Source organism: Vipera ursinii (assembly GCF_947247035.1).
Source record: "Vipera ursinii genome assembly, chromosome: 1".
Taxonomy (NCBI): domain Eukaryota; kingdom Metazoa; phylum Chordata; class Lepidosauria; order Squamata; family Viperidae; genus Vipera; species Vipera ursinii.
In genome coordinates this window covers 273478443-273498491 of record NC_139512.1, presented here as the reverse complement: position 1 = coordinate 273498491, position 20049 = coordinate 273478443, and positions in this window count along the sequence as shown.

The following is a 20049-nucleotide window of genomic DNA, read 5'->3' as shown; positions in this document are numbered from 1 at the left end:
TGCAGTCTTTATACAAGGTAAATGAGAAATTGTTTCAAAAACATTGGTAAAAACGTAAGACTTTCCTGTTAAAAGCATCTTTCCTCTCTACTTATGGACACAAATAAGTCAGCATTGTAAACCTCATTTTCTCTGAGTAAATATATTCTGATAACTTAGCTAAAGCTGCACAACTATGCCCATGGACAAGGAAACCAAACCTATTGGATGGCTCTTGATAAAAATGAATTGGAATAGGTCACAAGAACAGAATGTTAAGCAGATTAATGTACATATAACTTTCAATTTTAACCCTGAGTGAATAAAATCATCACCTGAGATGAGACTGCAATCACAGAGGAAGGAGAAGGATTGGTCCTTTCTCATATTTCCCATGGCTCTCTCCACAAATTATTATTTGTCACTCTGAGTAAGAAGCAGCTGCAAGGGATAATTTTTATTGCCAGAGAGGAAGGGAGGAAGAGCTTCCATGAAGTGCACTAACAGATCTTTGGATTCTTCCTGAAGTAACTATTTTTTTATTTATTTAAAAGCAAAATTATAAATTACCAGGCTTGACTAGGAAAATACAAGGATTTTGCCCATTTTGCTAGGAAATTTATTTTCTCGCAAAACTTTTATTCATTCTGTGAAGCATTTTCAAACCATGACCTATTTTTGAAAGCATTTAAACATTCCCAGCATTCTTCCTCATCCCTGGAAGACTATTTATCAGTTGCAGTTCCACAAATGTCCAAAAATAGCTGACAACAGATAACTCTTTGCAAATTTAGGGAAGATTACCAGGGTCTGGGATTGGTCTAATACTGTACTTACCTCAATTTATACAGAATTATTCTGAAATGCATTAAAAGATAGTAAAATATTCCTGTTTAAATTAAAATCCACTGATATTGCTGGCTTTCAATAAAAGGCACATTGTCTGCATTATTAAAAACTGCATTCCTATGCATCTGTGAAAAGCAGTCTGCTGAGTCTTAGGCAGGCTATTTCTTGGAAGAGATAGAAAGGCCAAGAATGTCTGCAATATTGAACCTCTTGAATGCTTTTCAGTAGGAGATAAGACAGTAAGAGGCTTTGGAGTTGGATTGGTTTCCTAGCTGTTCCATGGATAAACAGTATTGATCCCAATTGTCCACAGTTCTGCCACAGACATTTTATAGAGATTGCTGATCTCATCCATCATCTCTTCTCCTTCGCTTCTTCAATCCTCTTCAATTATGAAACCATAATTGAGGGAACAGTCTTAATCTAGGACAGACTGACCGGTTCTTCTTACAGTCCTGTGGTGCTCTTATCCACTGCCTCTCAATCCATACTTTGAAAGTATCCTTTCTTTTACTTGTTCTCAATGTCCAGTTTTTACACCTATTCGCTACCAATGGAAAACCTACCGTTTCAACTATTCTGATATACGTTGTCATAGAAATACGATCCAGTCTAAATCCATCATTGTCTTATTCTCTAGGATTAACACTATAGCACACTATTCACCTGCATCTGTTCTTGAGCTTTAAAACAAATCTTTCAACTTCATTTCTTGACTGCTAAGCAAGAGTTCACTAAACATGCTGTTGATTCTATCTTTGTCATCATAGTATTAAAATTTAAACCATTTTTTCATTTTCTATTTTTACTTTCCTTATGAGCTTCTCTAACTCTTCTGTACTCTTCTGTGCCTAACAAAAAGATGCCCTCTATATACTATATATCACAATGTTCTGATATCCAATTTTAATTCTAGTTCTTATAACTTCCAATCCATTCATTTTGAATATATGTGCTGTACAAAATAAAAATGATTTGAGGACGTTATGCATCTTTTTCTCTTTCTGACCCTGAACCACTCTGCTTCTTCAATCTAAATTATAATAGCTTCTTATTTGTTGTTAATAGCATTAGTATGTTTCACATTTTGGACATGATCTATACCAGGGGTAGGCAACCTCGGCTCTTTTATGACTCATGGACTTCAACTCCCAGAATTCCTGAGTCAGCATAGTTGACTCAGGAATTCTGGGAGTTGAAGTCCATGAGTCATAAAAGAGCCGAGGTTGCCTATCCATGATCTATACAATCAAAGACCTTTCTGTAATTAAGGAAGAAAAGGTCATCTTCCTTAGACAATCTTGTTCTATTATATGCTTTTAAAATCTGTTTTATATTCTCTATCAGATTCCTCTACCCTTTCTGAAACCCACATTTATTTAATATTTCTCTTTTCATACATGAATCCAATCTTCTTTCTCCCCCACCCCCCTGGCACCCCGAATCCATAGACCATGCAGTCTTATCCCATATTTATTGACATGGTAAAGTAAGCATTTTAACTTCGTCTTTTCCTGCAGCTTTAACTATCTGGTGAATATTTCAGCTAAGTCTAGCAAGCTAGTTTATTGTCTCTCATACCTCACTTTCTAGGAATGAGTTACTGAGTATGTTGTCTCCCTACAAATGTTTCTGACATTCTGTAATCCCATTCATAAAAAGGGTCAATACAAATTTTCCAAATTTCTGTAATTTCATCTGCCTCTATTAGATCTTCTACACAGTTATCGTGGAGTTGTCCTAATCAGACATACATTTTCCTTTGATTTCTGATTTCAGAAACAACTCTTACTTTCCTTTTCTTGTACTTTTCCTCCATTTGTTGATATTCACTGAAATAACTTTGCTTCCTTTTTCTGATGTTTGAGCATGAAACACTGCATTCAGCCATTGTACAATATTCTTATTGCCCAATACCTTTGTCTTTTATTAGTCCCTGGCAGGATAGCTTATTCTGAAAACCAATTTAGTTCTTGTCTCCATTAAAAAAACAAAAATGGAACTTTTTTTCTGCTTTAGTTATCACAAAGTTTGTTCCTGTCACTAAGATACCTTTCTTTCCATAAATGAAGTGCACTGATTATTTATGAAATTTATACAGCCACCCATCTGACAACAAGAGATTCTGGGCAGCATACAACAAAAGTAAAAACCATTAATAATACTAAAATAATCAATATTATAATTGCTATTATTAAAAATTAGGGGGGGAAACTAAAAAAGAGAAATATTTGGCAAAGAGATGTTAATAATAATGTAGCCACCTTAATAATTCACCAGTCCCCTGGGGTCCTAAGATAACACCACCAGAGTTTGAGGGACCTTTGAAAATTCAAATGTTATGAAATTAGCCTCTTACTCTGTTGTTTACCTGATGGTTGGTCTATTTTTTTTCTGGCACACCTTCTTTCTTGGTTTTTCTAATATTCTCTACTGTTAGAGACCCAACCAATCTCCAGACTGAACTACATCTATTATGTACAATGTTCTTTTAAGGTGTGACCAAGAAACACACCTCCTAAATTAAGAACTGTCAATCATACATTGCATAAGCCAGCATTGTTTTATTTTAAATAAATGTTTGCAAACATATTATGGGTTTGCCAGATTCAACAAAAACATCTCAATAATGTTAAGCAGGGCTTTTTTTCTCATAGAATGCTCAGAACGGAGTTCCGGCACCTTTTTTGAATGGAACCTTGTAGGGTAGGCAAGGCGGGTTGTATGACATGTGAGTTCCGGCACCTTTTTCTTTTACAAAAAAAGCACTGATGTTAAGTAACACTAATTAGCTGAGACAGCATATATGAATAGTTACCAAATATTTGAAACAAACAAACAAACAAACAAACCTATAAAAAAACCTTGTTCCCATTTGAAGGAAGATAAACACAATTACTTCTCTGTATCCAAGTAGGATTTGGGGTTGCTTCTCAAAGATCAGCTCCTCAAACCTTATAGCTCCCTGCTATGAAACCTGAAAAGGGAAAATCACAGATACAAATAGCCCTTGACTTACCACAACTGACCCCAAAATTTCCAGTGCTAAGCAAGAAAGTTGCTAAGTGAATTTTGCTCTATTTTACAACCTTTCCTGCCACAGTTGTTAAGTGAATCACTGCAGTTGTTAAGTTACTAACACAGTTGTTAAGAGAACATGACAAGCATTTGGCTTTGCTTTTCAGGAGGTCCCAAAACGTGATTCAATGATCCTGGGACACTGCAACTATCATAAATATATCCCAGTTGCCAATCGTGCTAATCATGTGAACATGGGGATGCTGCAACAGTCATTAAGTGTGGAAAACAGTCACAAGTCCCTTTTTCCAGTCACTTTGAACGGTCACTAAACAAATGGTTGTACATCAAGGACTAACTGTGAGAAAATCTGGGAAAAGATAATAAGCAGACATTTGTTTCCAGAATAGTGAGTAAAATACTATTGCCACAGACCAATTTTTGCAGCTGTAATTATACCAAAGATTCAAACATTATCTTTATCATAATTGCTATCTGTCGTGAAAACATCCCTGCTCTGGAGTATTTATTATACAGGCAGCATTTACTAATCTTTACGTTATGAAAAGCTTTCCATATACTGCAGACCATACATCATCTTTAATGTATTTGTGAAGAAATGCAGAGTTTACCAATCAATTTGCTCCATTAACCTGGTGGCAAGACCTTTACAACATTGAACACCTTTTTTTTGTAACATGACTCCTAATTTGTCTTCTTCATTCTGCAAGTAAAAGAAGCCATGCATAATAGACTAGGCTAAGTACAATCAAGGAGCACATTAATGCATTTCTGAGATCCATACAAATCTAGATGGAGTTTTATGATGCCACAATGGGAATGGCATTCTAGCATAATTTCAGCTATAGTCAATATTTTTTCAAAAATATCTATTGGGATATGTAGGAGGTAAATCTAATAAATCAATTAGGCTTAATTTTTAATGGAAATACAAGCTTCTGATCTTCTGGTTACTTCAAAGAGAAGAACACAAGTCAAAGCACTCCTGGTTATCATTTACGTAGTTTATGGTATAGTATGATGCCTGGGTGGTGCCATTACTATATGTTTAACCCTAAATTCTCATTTCTTCTGTTTGTTTCAGGGCTACTTCTTTTAATAATTCATTCAATTGACAAATATCTCGATTAACAAAGCAGATTTCTCATTTGTAATGGAAAGAGTAGTTTTGTTTAAAAAGGCTTAACTATCTATCCTAACACTCAGGGCGAATCTTTGGAATGTAAAACTATACATATAACCATATCAAACATACTGCAGAGGAACTAGGAATGTACCAAGTCTGCACCTACTCGCAGGGACTTAGTTTCTGGCTCTCAAAATAGTTTGCTCCAACCAGATCATCCCAGGGAAAGATCATTCTGACTCATTCCTTGGATGAAAAGAAAGCTAGAAAAAATAAAGCTTCCTTCATTATCTGCATGGAATATAAATTCCGCAAACTTTATCTTTTATTAGGATAGCCCAATATTTACAGAAAAGTTGGATCGCTATGGAGATCCACATGGTATGTGGGAATTACCAGGAGCAGACATGTCAAACACAAGGCCCGGGGGCCTGATCTGGCCCGCGAAGTGGTTTCATGCGACCCGCGAAGCCATCCTGGAAACAGTGAGGGAACAGCCCCCACTGCCTTGGCCGTGGCCCAGAGACCCTCCTTCTGCCAGAGACCCTCAGACCTGTCCCACTCCTGCCCAGGCCCCCAGAGGCACCCTTGATGCGAACGATGTAGAGTTGGCCACGCCCACCCAGTAGGCCATATGCACTCTAGCCACGCCCCCCCAGTAGGCCACACCCACCCAGGCCAAACACACCCAAGGACAACTGCAATGCTGATGCGGCCCTCAATGAAATTGAGTTTGACCCCTGACCAGGAGCAACAGGAGGAAGAGCTGCACCTAGACAACTAAAAGATAAAAGGTATCTACATCCTCAGAAGGAAAGGAACTGTGGGAAGCTTTTCAAAAGGATCCTCCTTGGATTTCTGGACAATAAAAGGAGAGGAAAAATGAGTAGAAACCCTCTGCAGTCTATATGGCAAGAGTTGGTTCATTACAATGACTCCTGGCTCTCTGCCTACGCAAATGTTCATTTTGATGGGAGAAGTTACTTGGATGAATAACGTAACGTCTAAGTTTTAATAAAATTTGGTCCAGTTGCCATTATTTAACCTTTTCAGATACATTTGGCTTGGATGCTTTGAGTCTTCATTTACATGAGAGGAAAAATGCTTTTGGTCTTGCAAGATTCTGTTAACGTAGCCTTAAAATAAAGATAGAGCTAGTATTTGTTGTTGTAGTTTTTCTCTGGACTACCTCGAAGGGCTAACAGGGATTACGTGTGCCATAGAGGAAGGATGAGTTGGTTGGTCGATAAGAAGTAATAAAGATGGTTATAGGGCAGCAAAAGTGTATGTAACTAAAAAAAAGGAAAACGAGTTTGCTTTAAATAGAAGGTTATTTAGAAGATCCCAGAAGATATCTTATTTCAATGATGAACAATGGGGGGGAAAAACAGTGATTTATTCTGATTTATAGCAGTGCTGGTTGAAGCTATCTTTATTTTTAATGTATGTTACACACTCTTTCAAATCCTAATTTTTTTGGAATCTGCTCAAGTCAAATGCACAGCCCTTAACAGGAACTATTTCTGTTCAAAGATGATTTATGCAGACTAAAGGTAAGTGCTACATTACTTTGTTCCATTGTTACTGATTAAGCAAAAATATAATATTGAAAGGCTGAGTAGTTATGCCAGCTTTAATTATTAATTTGCTATTATGATTCTAACATGGAAAGCAATATACTTTTATATTATGGTCAAATATGGGGATTAAGGTATGAATGAGACTGCAATTCTGTATACACTTACCTAGGAATAAGTTCTTTTTAATTCAATACTTGTTTTACATAAAATTGCAGAGAATACATTTTTGATTCTGACCTTAACTGAATTAAACACTGAACATTAAGTAGCAATCAGAATGCGCCCCACTCCTCAAAAGCTAAATGTCCTGCTGTTCAACAGGTTACATCACAATGAATTATGGGAAATCCTGATTCCAGATGGAATATTAAAATTAAATTGTACAGGACTGTATTATCATGGACTGATTTGACTTTGAAAGCATCTTTCCTAATTTCCAGGAGCAGCAATTCAGGAAGACATATGGGCAAACAGACTTCCCTGAAATTCCTGCCTTGTTAAGATAACTGATAAGATAAACTGTAGTCTATCTTCTTCGTAAGGTGCTATTTCCGAGGAGTGGAATAAGTGAATTTAACTTAAGAACTTCAGTAGAATCGATAACCCTTAATGTGATATTACCATTTTCTTTAAGAAAAAGAAAGATATATATTTGAAAGGTAATTGTGTATTAAAATCTTCTTCTGTAAACAAATACAACATGACTTCACAAAACTTTCCCTAGTTTACAAGTGATGGAAATATCTGGAAAAATGATGAATTAATTATTAAATAAAGACAATACAAATACTTTTACAAGCACAATATGGACTTTTGGTGAAAAGACTGGAAAAAGGAATGAATAAACCCAGTTCTGTTGCAACAAAATACACACAGACAGAAATATAAAAAGTTGCAGAATTGAACATAACTGTATTAAAACACAGAAGACAAAAAAGCTGTGTATTTTTTCCGATAAGCCTCTAATCCACTGTCCAATTTCATTCAAACAACGTCCTTTTACAGTTTTCTAGAAGTTAAAAATTATCTGTGGCAAATATGGCCATTCCACATATAAGATTGCTTGATACAAATTGCCTAACAAATACTATTCTAATATGCCACTTAAAGATGGAATATTTACAAAATATGAGACAGAGGTAATCCTTGAGTAACAACCACAGTTGAGCCCAAAATTTATTTTGCTAAGTGAAATATTTGTCAAGTGGAGTTTGCCCCATTTTATGACTTTTCTTGCCACTTAACAAATGCAATGATTCACTTAACAACTGTTAAGTTAGTAACATGGTTGTTAAGTGAATCTGGATTTCCCTATTGATTTTGCTTGTCAGAAGGTCACAAAAGCTGATCATGTGACCCTAGGACACTGCAGCCGTCATAAATATGAACCAGTTGCCAAGCTGTGACCATGAGGATGCTGCAACTGTCGTTAAGCGTGAAAACTGGTCATAAGTCACTTTTTTCAGTGCCATTAACTTTGAATAGTCACTAAATGAACTGTTGAAAGTCGAGGACTACCTGTATGTTAGTGATTCTGTATGCAGAACCAAAGTGATAAATTATTCTACAGCAGAATGTTCTATAATAATTAGCCCATCAGACAATTCTGTGACCCTTTGCTTTTAGAGATGAGCTACTGTAAGAAACACTTCTAATATCAGCTTCTTATGTATCCTTATTATATACTTCCATACTACATCCCAGCAGAAAGTATTAAGAAACATTATGTTTGATATGATAGTCAGAACCATTTCTTTCAGAACTAGTGATAGAATCTAGAATCTAGAATCTCAAGAAAGCTCAAAAATATCTACCACACCTTTTTGTACGTTTTTTAGGATTAAGTATTAGGGATAAACTTGCTGATCACATGACACTCTGCTTGCCTGTAAATTTATATAACTTATCCTCATTATTAAGATGTTAATTTCTCTTTCTTAACTTTCTATCATATTCTAATCCTCATTAAAGTAAAGGTAAAGGTTCCCCCGCACATGCGTCCTAGTCGTTTCCAACTCTAGGAGTCGGTGCTCTTCTCCGTTTCAAAGCCGAAGAGCCAGCGTTTGTCCGAGGACGTCTCCGTGGTCATGTGGCCGGCATGACTAGACGCCAAAGGCGCACGGAACGCTGTTAGCTTCCCACTGTAGTGGTCCCTATTTTTCTACTTGCATTTTTATGTGCTTTCGAACTGCTAGGGTGGCAGAAGCTGGGATGAGTAACAGGTGCTCACTCTGTTACACGGCACTCTGGATTCGACCCACCAAACTGCCGACCTTCTGATCAACAAGCTCAGCATGCATGTGCGGGGAACCTTTACCTTTAATCCTCATTATTAAGATGTTAATTCCTCTTTCTTAACTTTCTATCATATTCTAGGCAGAGTAGACTGTATAGCTCAGGGGTCCCCAACCCCCAGTCCGTGGACCAATATTGGACCATAGCATGCCAGCAACCGGTCCGCACAAACAAGCAAAGCCCCATCTGTGGGATGCAGGCAGCACACAAAACCATGCTCCCTCCGGTCCATGGAAAAACCTCTCTCCACGGAACTTATCCCTGGTGCCCAAAAGGTTGGGAACCTCTGGTACAGCTGACACTCATTGAGTTCACTGGACCAAGTAAGCAGGATGCAAATTGAGACGCACAAGGCAACCTGTTTCCCACTGGAGATCATACAGACTGGAAATGAAGCAAAAAAATGTCTCTGAAAGTATGCCTTTATTTTTTCCCACATAAATGAAATGATAGGTATGCTTGGCTGCACTTTCTCATTCAGGCAAAGGCTGACAACTTTCAATTCTCAATGGTCATTTCTATCAAAAGTAACTACAAGCAGTCCTCAACTTACAATAGTTCATTTAGCAACCATTCAAAATTACAATGGCACTGAGTGACTTACAGTATGACCATTTTTCACACTTACAACCATTGCAGCATCCCCACAGTCACATGACCAAAATTTGGATTCTCGGCAACTGGCTCATATATATGACTATGGCAGCGTCCTGGGGTCACGTGATCACCTTTTGCAACCTTCTGACAAGCAAAGTCAATGGGGAAACCAGATTCACTTAGCAACCATGGCAAGAAAGGTCATAAAATGGGGGCAAAACTCACTTAACTAATGTCTCATTTAACAACAGAAATCTTGGGCTCAATTGTGGTTATAAGTCAATGACTACCTGTATGTTGTGACCAGCAAGGCATCCAAAACTAATTGGCTGAAGAAGATGAACTTTTACTCTTATTTTTCAGGATTCAAAGTAAGAGAAGTGGGTGGTAGGGTGGAAAATTAAGCAGATAACCAAAAATTTTCCCTTTGAAAACTCAAACACAATTTTCAGGTTTGATATAGAGAAACATACATGCCCTGTTTGGAAAAATAGGCATCTAATAGATTTGGCATGGACATGTTTGCTTTGTCTGAGGGAAGTTTTCCAAGGACCATGGAAAACCATGATGGATCAGCTCCTTAACTCTTCCAAGTTGAAAGTTAACTGGTATTGTTGAGGTGTAAGATTTAGGCTTTCATCCAATTAACTGCAACATTTGAATATACACATCTACATGTGTGTGTATGAATGAACTGTTGCCTAAAATAATTTAATTTTCAACTTAAAATTATGACTAATTCCTTTTCTCATAGAGGATGAGCTAACTGCATAGCTTTTTTTCCCTTGACATTATGAATCCACATTGATACAAACTTCAGATACTTCCTGGAATTAAAATTCAAGGGAAATTGAAACACAGTAAATAATTTTATACTTTTCACACAGTATGTGAAGGGGCTGCTTTGACCTCAGCATTTTTTTTCCCTTTCCCAAGCTTTAAGCCAATGTTCTTTTATCATTTGGGACATATACTTCTGATACATTTAATCATTTCAGTTGTCACATTTTTGCAACTAAATCATCTCTTTCACCATCAGCCACAGAAAGCATTTACTTAAACCGCTCTTTTTCTTTCCCTGCTGGCTTATTTTGTAAATGACATTAGAAAACTTAGTTTCAACTTATTAAACACTTTGTTCCATTTCATTATGAAAAAATACATATTCCCACAGAGAAACACTTTTTAAACTTCTGTCAACAAACAGTATGCATTGAAGGACTACCTATGTAAAAATTGTTGGAGTTAAAACTCAAGGCACAAGGTCAGAAAAACAAAGTCACTGGCAGTTCTTAAGCTTTTGAAACACCCACACATGAGATTAGGCAAAGAGCAAGTTTGGAGAATTTCATCTATAGTTCAACACGTGTTTTGTTTTAATTCTTTTAAAGAACCTAAAACAGCGGTGTCATCATCATACCTAAGACGTGCCCACCCCATTGCCGGCAATGCAAAAAGTCGCGATACGTCACGACACGTCACGTGACATGGCAAGTTTGGCACCCATGACACACATATATATATATATATATATATATCTCCTGGGAAAGTACAATGCAAGAAATAATTTCTCTTTCTGCAAAAAAATGCAGTAAGGTTTTTTGTTTTGTTTTGCAAAACTACGACACATCTTTAAACAGTGTATATGCATATGATACACACATACATACACACACACATACACACACACACACATATATTAGGTACACAAAACTGTCCAAACCATTAGACTGTAATGGAGCAAAAGCTCCAGTTATTATATTGCTTCCGGCAGAGCTCGGGTCTTCTGGGAATGTCCATAGCAAGAGAAACTGCAGGCATTTCTTTGCTAAGGCAAACAAAAGGTACGCAGCACAGCCCTGGACAGCCCAGCGCGGCGGAATGCCTAGCCAGCCGCCTAGTCCGCGCACGTGCGGCAAGGCGACGCTGGGGCGAGAAAAGGGAAAAGCCGCTTAAGCAATATACAGCGTGAGAGGAGGATACATCAACGCGGTGCTTAAAGGCACAAGTTTGCTTTGTTTCGCCCCTCTCGGTTTTGGCACCACCACTCCCACCAGCATCTTCCAAAGAGGCTGCAACTGCAGAAGCCCGAGGCGAAGGCACCACAGGCTGACTGCAGGACTGCAGTCAGGAGGATCTTGGCACGCAGCAACCTTCCCCACCCCACCCCACCCCCCACTCCCGCCACCGTCCGGCCTTAGGGTGGGGTCTTTCCACACACGCCACCCCCGTCTGTACATTATCCGCAAAAGCGACGGAAAAGGCCCGGGGGGGGTGGTTGGAATTGCCCTTCCTCCTTCTCCCGGGGGTGCAGGTGGGGCAAAGCAGGAGAAGAAGGTGCGAAAGAACCCAGACAGCGCGGGACCAGGACGCCCTTCCTTCCCTCACGCCTAGGGAACGAGGCGTGAGGTGAGACCGGGAGGCGCCGGAAGGCCGCGCCCTCCCGAGGGGGGCCGACTAAAGCGTCCCGGCTCCTACTCCTCAGCCTTAGGGGCGGGAGGGTGGGGGACGGGAGAGGAATTCTTTGGACAGACAAAAGGTAGGAAAGAGTTTTTACTACTGCGGAGGCGCCGCCGGCTACCCAGTGCCCTGCCTCAGGAGAGCCGAGTAGCCGCCGCCGCCGCCACGCCCCAGCCCGCCAAACTTCGCCCCCTCCCACCCCCACGGAAGGCGGTGTGGCGAAGGGAGGCAGGTGCCCGCGCGCTCCCCCGGCAGGTGTTCGGGCCTTCCCTCCCTCCCTCCCCCCACCCCTCAGAAAGTTTGCGCGCCAAGACGCGAAGCGGAACGTCCTCCAGAAAGAGCGACGCCCTCGCCCAACGCAGCCTCTTCCAGACACACGCGCGCGCGCGCCAGCCCCGCGGGGGCAAGAGACTCTTGGTACCTTGGAGGGATCCGCCGGTTCGCCAGCCTCGGCCGCTGCTTCCGTTGGCGTCCGCCTTCCCGGACTCCCGTCTTGGGAATCTCCTGCTGCAGTGGTCTCAGCCTGCGGGCTCTGCGGTTCCGTAGAGCTCCTCGCTCCCATGTTCGCTCTCTCTCTCTCTCTCTCTCTCTCTCTGGCGTCCGTTTCTCCGCAACACCTCGGGCTGGGGAGTGCGTACGGGGGAGGGAGGGAGGAAAGCGACGCTTCTCAACCCAGAGAGGAGAAATAAGGCGATAGCAATAATAGAGCCGTCCAGGCAGCTGCGCTCTTCGGCTCCTGAACTTTTCAGCTGCTCGGGAAAGCGGTCAGGCTGCGACTGAAGCAACCCCAGAGCTTTCTGCAAACTCCTTTAAAATAATAATAATAATAATAAAAAAGCCAACAAAACTACCTCCTCCTCCTCCTCGGTCCTCCCCCCCCCGCCCGCCTGCCTCTCCCTCTTGCTCTTCTTATCGCACGAGCGGAGAGCCCCAGACACGCCTTGCAGCATCAAACCTGGGAATCAAGGAAGAGCCGGGGCGAAGAGGCAGGCGAGGGAACGGCTAATCTACCCCCCAGCACCTTTAGCCCAGGAAGCGCTGTTTGCCGCTCTCCCTATTTCCCCACCCCTCCGGGTCTTCCTTCGATTTGTGCCCGGGTTCCAGAAGATGACAAGTCACTCCGCTCCCAATCGCTCCCACGACTGGGCTTCATCTCTGAATTCCATCGGAAAAGGACGGGGGCGGGGGCTGAAGAGGGAGGAGACTTTGTGGACCATCTGACCTTCAGCTTTGAGCTGAAAAAAAACCTCTCCCCTTCCCTTCCCCGGCCTTCAGGGATGCGTCTGGCTGCTCTTCACGTGCCTTCCGCTTCTAGGAATCGTGGATTGGGTTGAGGGGCCAGCGTTTTTTTTCTATTTCGTCTGCGTCTCCACCCCTGTCTCTTTTAAAGTGAGGCTTCTCGCACTTAAGTGAGGAAATCAGATCACGTCAAAAAAAAAAACAAAAGGTGCCCACATCTGTCATCCGCATACGTGAACAATGCAACAACCGTGGGTGTCATGGGATCAAGCGACGGCAAATAAAAATGACAGGTCAGCGTAATATGATTGAAATGGAAGGTTTTGCGAAACGTGAGATAACTCACGTTATGAATTTCTTTTTAAAAAGAAAAAAAAGAAAATAGCCATTCTCTCATTATTACTCAACTGTGTTGAGAGGACAGTATTGAATTCAGACATAGTCTAAAATAGTCGATAAAATAGATCTATTGTATTCTGTGAGTCTTAAAAAGTACCGTATTGATTTCATTTATCTACTCTTATGTTTAAAGTTTTAGCAGTGCTTAAATAAACCCTGGGATTGCTTTCCATTGTGGATATAAGAAAGGTTGTGAATGCCTGAACAGGGTTTTGATAAGAAAGAAAAAAAGAAAGATTTATAATCCAACCTGGAAAATTAATTGTTCCTTACATGCTAGTTATCTATAGTATTATTAATAATTATCCTTATGACCTTAGAGTAAATTGTTAAATAAATATTCAGTTGTGCTTTACTAATGTTTTAAGTATTGGGATACCTACCGGTATATTCAAGTCAAAATCTCTTTTGCACAAAGACTCATCCATAATCAGTGAAGGAGTCAAAAAAGTCAAGATGGCAGCCGCAGTATCATGACTGAAGCCTCACAATATTTCTGCAGGGGGTGTGGATCCATAAAGAAGCTGGGGCAGGGGGAGGTGTATTCTATGCAGTTTTGCTATAATAAAAAGTGAGGTATAGATGGACAGTAAACATTTGTGTCATTTTAATTAATAATGAATAAATTGAAAAGATGTTTTGGGAAGCAGTTATATATGTCCTTGTCTTCATTTGATGTGTGCAGTTTAGAGTACATTTTTGGAAGATGAAGCTGTAGTTCTAAACGTATGTGGAACACATACAGTGATACCAATAAGATCTGATTTATTAATCTATAATAATAGCAATAGCACTTAGACTTATATTATTATTATTATTATTTATTCAATTTCTATACCGCCCTTCTCCCGTAGGACTCAGGGCGGTTAACAGGGCATATATAAATAACAATACAAAAATTAAAAAGAAATTAAACAAATGCCCGATTAAAATACAATAACAATAAAAACAGTAAAAAAAACCCAGTGCTTTACAGGCCTCTCTAAGCAGTTTACAGAGTCAGCATATGGCCCCCAACAAACTGAGTCCTCATTTTACCAACCTCAGAAGGATGGAAGGCTGAGTCAACCTTGAGCAGGTGAGAATCAAACTGCCAGATTGCAGGCAGCCAGCAGTCAGCAGAAGTAACCTGCAGTACTGCATTCTAACTACTGCACCACCACGGCTCAAGTGGATATGTGGATGTACGTCTGGAGATTTTCCTAAAATAAAATTTAATAGCTTTATTTTTAAAGATGGAATTATCTCTTAACAAACTTACAAACCATTATAAATTCTACAGTGTAATTTGTTATAAAGCTAACAAAGAGAAAAGAATCTGAACAGATAAATACTTTTTCTCTTAATACAGAATGGGTTCTCTATGTTATTTTCAAGATCAGGTTAAGTTACAGTTGTTTATAAAACCAAGTAAGGAACATGGGATTGTGTGCCCCAGTTCTGAATTAATATAATCTTTTTGCTCATCGCAGTCTAGTTAATTCAACAAATAATCTACATATCAAGCAAGTTTTACCTTAATCTGTGCAAAAAAAGAAACCACTTTAAATATAAAAAATAAGCTTGATAAACATATTTAAAGTGTTATCTTAGTGATTTTAGAAGAAGGGTCTTTTTATGACAATTAAAGAACAATTATATATTTGCCAGAAATTGGCCATAAGTACCATTCCTTTGGCAGACAAGAAGACCCATTACTGGATAACATCTATGGAAAATGTTTTCAGAATTGATGCTCCACTAGTGGTACTAATGGGGGCAAAACAAATATAAAAGAGGTATGTTGGGAGCAGCTATGGCTTTGTAAGATGTAGAGTTTCCCCTTCTTCTAGCACATCCACAAAGTTGGGCCCAAGCCATGGTAAATGTGGAGATGGTGTTATTTATTCCCCACTAGAATTAGTAAGGGACCTGGTGGCTCAGTGGGGTTAGGGCGCTGAGCTTGTCAATCAGAAGGTTGGCACTTTGGCGGGTTGAATCCCGAGTGCTGCGTAACAGAGTGAGCGCCTGTTACTCGTCCCAGCTTCTGCCAACCTAGCAGTTCGAAAGCACGTACAAATGCAAGTAGAAAAATAGGGACCACTCCAGTGGGAAGGTAACAGTGTTCCGTGCGCATTTGGCGTCTAGTCATGCTGGCCACATGACCACGGAGACGTCCTCGGACAAGCGCTGGCTCTTCGGCTTTGAAACAGAGATGAGCACCGGCCCCTAGGGTCGGAAATGACTAGCACGCATGTGCGGGGGAACCTTTACCTTTACCTTTAGAATTAGTAAAAAGAAAATGTAGCATTATTTTTTCCCCAATGATAAGAATGCTGTGTCTGACAATATTCCACATATTTTTTTCCTATCAGGAAAATTATCAGTATTACTGTTGATAGTAACTAAAACATGTATTAATTAATAGTCAGTTTGGGCCAATGGGTAAGGCAGTGGACCACAAACTAGGAAAGCTTGAGTTCTAGTCCTCCCTTAGGCAGGAAACTTGACTTTGGGCTGCTCAGTCTTTTAGATCAATCCATCTCACAGGACAATTGTTCTGGGGAAAATAGGAGGCAGGAACATTATGTGTACTGCCTTGAGTTGGATACATTAAAGGAAGGATATAAATCTAATAATAATCATACCGTATTAGATATCCTCATCCATTTTTACTAGGTATTTTATTTGGCTCCTGATTGAAAAATGCCCCCAAAGTGCAGTCTGAATAATATTTGGAAGCAGCTGCTCTCAAACTTTCTAGAGAGGCTTGACCCACATAGAAATATTCAGGAATGAACTTAAAACATCTTAATTCTGTTACAATACTTAACGAGCACCTAATAGAAGTACAGCACAGACATCAGATCCTACATTTCCCATCATCTCTAGATCCCACTTCTCTACTGTTTCTGAGTCTTTTCAGTTAGGTCTTCGCTTGGATGAGAAGCGAAACATCTTCAAAGAAAAGCAAGGAAGTCCAGTTGCCTCATGAAAAAGCATCTTTGGGATAGGTCTTGCATCCTCCACCACAGCTAGACCTCATGTAACAGCTGCTTTTTCTGAGTCTCTTAACTGTTTTTCAACTGCCATGGAATATTAATGCATCATTACAAGATCAGTTGGTGTCATCACTGACAGAGTGGGCTTTGGAACATAACAAAGCCTATGTTTAAAAGTCAAAATGCTGTTAGTTCCTATATCTAACCCCGCCCCCTGCCCCCAGTAGTGGGATTCAAATATGTGAACAACCGGTTCTCTGTGTGGATGCCGCTTCCGGAAGTCCATTCTGGGCCTGGGCAACAAAAAATTAGGTACCGGTTCTGCTGAAGTGGTGCGAACTGGCTGAATCCCACCACTATCTCCCCCCCCCATGCAACCAGTAGGTATTTTGGATTCCCATTCCTTAGCAACTCGTATTTATGGGATAACACTCTTTGCTTATTGTTTTAATAGGGCTGTTTCCTCTTGGAAGATGCAGTAGTTAGTACAATAATAATAGAAGAATTTAACTGAATCACCATGGTTGTTAAGCAAACCCATTTTCTGCAATGGACTTTTTTTGCCAAAAACTGAAAGGAAATGCTGGCTTCTGGTGAAAAATGTCACAAATTGGGGTGACATGACATGGGACTCCGCAAACAGACATAAATGTGGGCTGGTTACCAATCCAATGCAGGTAGTTCTCAACGTACGACCAAATTGAGCCCAAAATTCCTGATGCTAAGCGAGACACTTGTTAAGTGAATTGTGCCCCATTACACAACTTTTCCTGTCACAGTTGTTAAATGAATCAGTGCTAGTAACAGTTGTTAAGTGAATCTAGCTCCCCCATTGACTTTGCTTGTCAGAAGGTCACAAAAGATGGTCACATAACCCCAGAACACTGCAACTGTCATAAATGTGAGTCAGTTGTCAAGCATATCTGAATTTTGATTACATGACCATGAGGATGCTGCAAGTTGCAAATGTGAAAAACAGTCATAAGTCACTTTTTCAGTGCTGTTGTAACTTCAAACAGTCACCAAACTGTTGTAAGTCAAAGACTACCTATATGTGATTATGTGACTGTGAGGGGAGAAGCAGCTGTTGGAAATTTGAATCTAGGTCCTAAGTACCTTTTTGGGGGTTGGTTGTGACTTTGGTTACTAAGTGACTGATCATAAGTGGAGGAATATCAGTATCAGAATGAAGCAGCCATCTTAAGCAACAGAGACTGAGGAGCACAAAATGGGAACAGAGTGTTGAAAGTTGGAAATCCATCTGACTTTATGAGGATAAACTGGAGGGAGGGACTTAAATTGGAGATAGTTGGATTTTCATTTGTCTGATATATTAATTGAAAGAAAGCTGTAATGTAGTTTTCTGTCTATAAAGTGGATTTGGAAATGGGGCTTTTCTTTTCTTTTTCTTCATATGTAATGCTTGAGTAATTCCTGAAGCTTGTAAAATATTGAAAGTGAACTTTAAAGCATGTATCTGAAGAGGAATTTTAAAAAAAGATGTACTAGAACTCGTTGATTTTAGAATTGTTTTTAAAGAAAAGTTTAGAGCAGACATGTCAAACCTACGACGTCACGTGATGTTGCGCAACGTATCAGGATGGTTTTGCCATTGCCGGCAATGGGGTGGGCACAGCTTCTGCATGATGCATCCGGCCCACGGGCCGGCAGTTTGACACCCCTGGTTTAGACTTTTAAAATGGATGTTGTAACCCTGCAGTCATATGATCATGATCCAGGTGCTTGGCAACTGTCTTGCTATTACAACATCACAGTGTTCCACAGTTATGTGATTGCCATTTGTGACCTTCTTTGATGGATTTCTACAAGCGAAGGCAGTGAGGAAGTTGGCAGAAGATTGCAAATGGCGACAACGTAACATTGCACTAACATTGTGGGATTTGCAGAAGGATGGAAGTGCCAACATTTTTGTCGCTAACTGGTGCAGTGACATGACGTGAACTTTAACAACCCTTTTTGCTTAGCAATGGAAATTCCATTCACAATTACAGTTGTTAAGTGAGAATTATCTGTAGTTCACCTTAATGATATGGAGATGTTTCTTTAACCTTGTATAATGGGCATATTATAACTGGTTAAATTACTTCAAATTGATTACAAGCTGATATCTTAGCACAGTGCATTTTACAATTTTAAAAATGCAAGAAAATGTTTATCTTATTGAAGCTTGGTAATTTTAGTCTTCTGAAAAGCAAGTAGGAAGATTCTTATCTGAAAGAAGACACATAAGCAAAATACAGTGTGCTTTGACAGAAGTTTGCATCTTCTAGTGGTCCCACATTTATTGACGTGGCGTCTGGAGGAACATAGTCTCCAAACAGGGCCTGAAGTTGGCACAGATTTTCAAATTAAAAAGTTAAATATCGGGTCTTCCGGTGGTGATGCGACGCTGAAGACAGCCATCTCTGGGCTGTCCGCTCCGCAGCTTTGTTGAATCACTGAAAAACAGCGCCGATCAGCTGTTTTGGTGATTCGGAAGCCCCCTCCCCGGGAGAAGAGGAGGGGGTGAGGCCCCAGGTAGGGGTTGAGCTCTCCGGGGCCGCCTGAGCTTTAAGTTTGGGCGGCTGAAGGATTGAGCCCCCCTGAAGCCTGGGTTTGCTCCAGGCTGTGCAGCGTCTCTGCTCTGTGATTTTTGGAGCAGAGCCAAGCGTTAGCAACCACCCCTGCCAGAAGGAAAGACTCTTGAGTATCAAGACGCAGGCAGAGCGGTACAGGAGGTCAAGGTGAAGTGGACTTTTATCTTTACTCTCTAGCTCAACGGATTTTATGGATTAAAAGTGAAAGTGCGCAACAAGTGAAAGTGGGGGAAGATGGCGACGAAAGCCTCTAAAGTTCTTCAGAGTGCGGGGGCTTCCCCGGTGCAACAGACTTCGTTGCAAGCTTTGCTCCCTCCCACACCTGCTCCAGCACTGACTCTTAAAGATTTACAGAATGCCTTTGAAAAGCAAACACAATTAATGTCAGATATGATGGAAAAGCTGGAGGAGAAATTGGAGGAGAAAATGGAAGAGAAGCTGGAAGAGAAGTTTAGAGCAATGAGAGCAGACATCTTGTCTACAATTGAAAATGTGGTTGTATGTGTGCAAAGCTTGGATGAAAAAGTGGAGGATCTTAGTCAAAAGAACTCTATATTAGAAGTAAAAGTATTAGAGAATGAAAATATAAGGGATAAAATGGATGGAGACTTGAGTCTGGTCCAGTACCATTCTCTTAAAAGAGAATCCTAAAGAAGATTTAAAGCAGCTGATCTCCGAGGCTTTGGAAGTGATACTGGGCCAATCAGCAGCTGAAATTGAGGGAAGTATAGATAAAATCTTTCGTGTGAACTCCTGGATTGCAAGGCAGAGGAAGTTACCTAGAGATGTAGTTGTTTACTTTACAAAGAGAGCAATTAGGGATGAAGTTATTCAAGTTGCTTATGATACTAAGTTTGTGGTTGCTGAGCAAGAAGTTTTGGTTTTAAAAGAGATTCCTCCAAAGATTT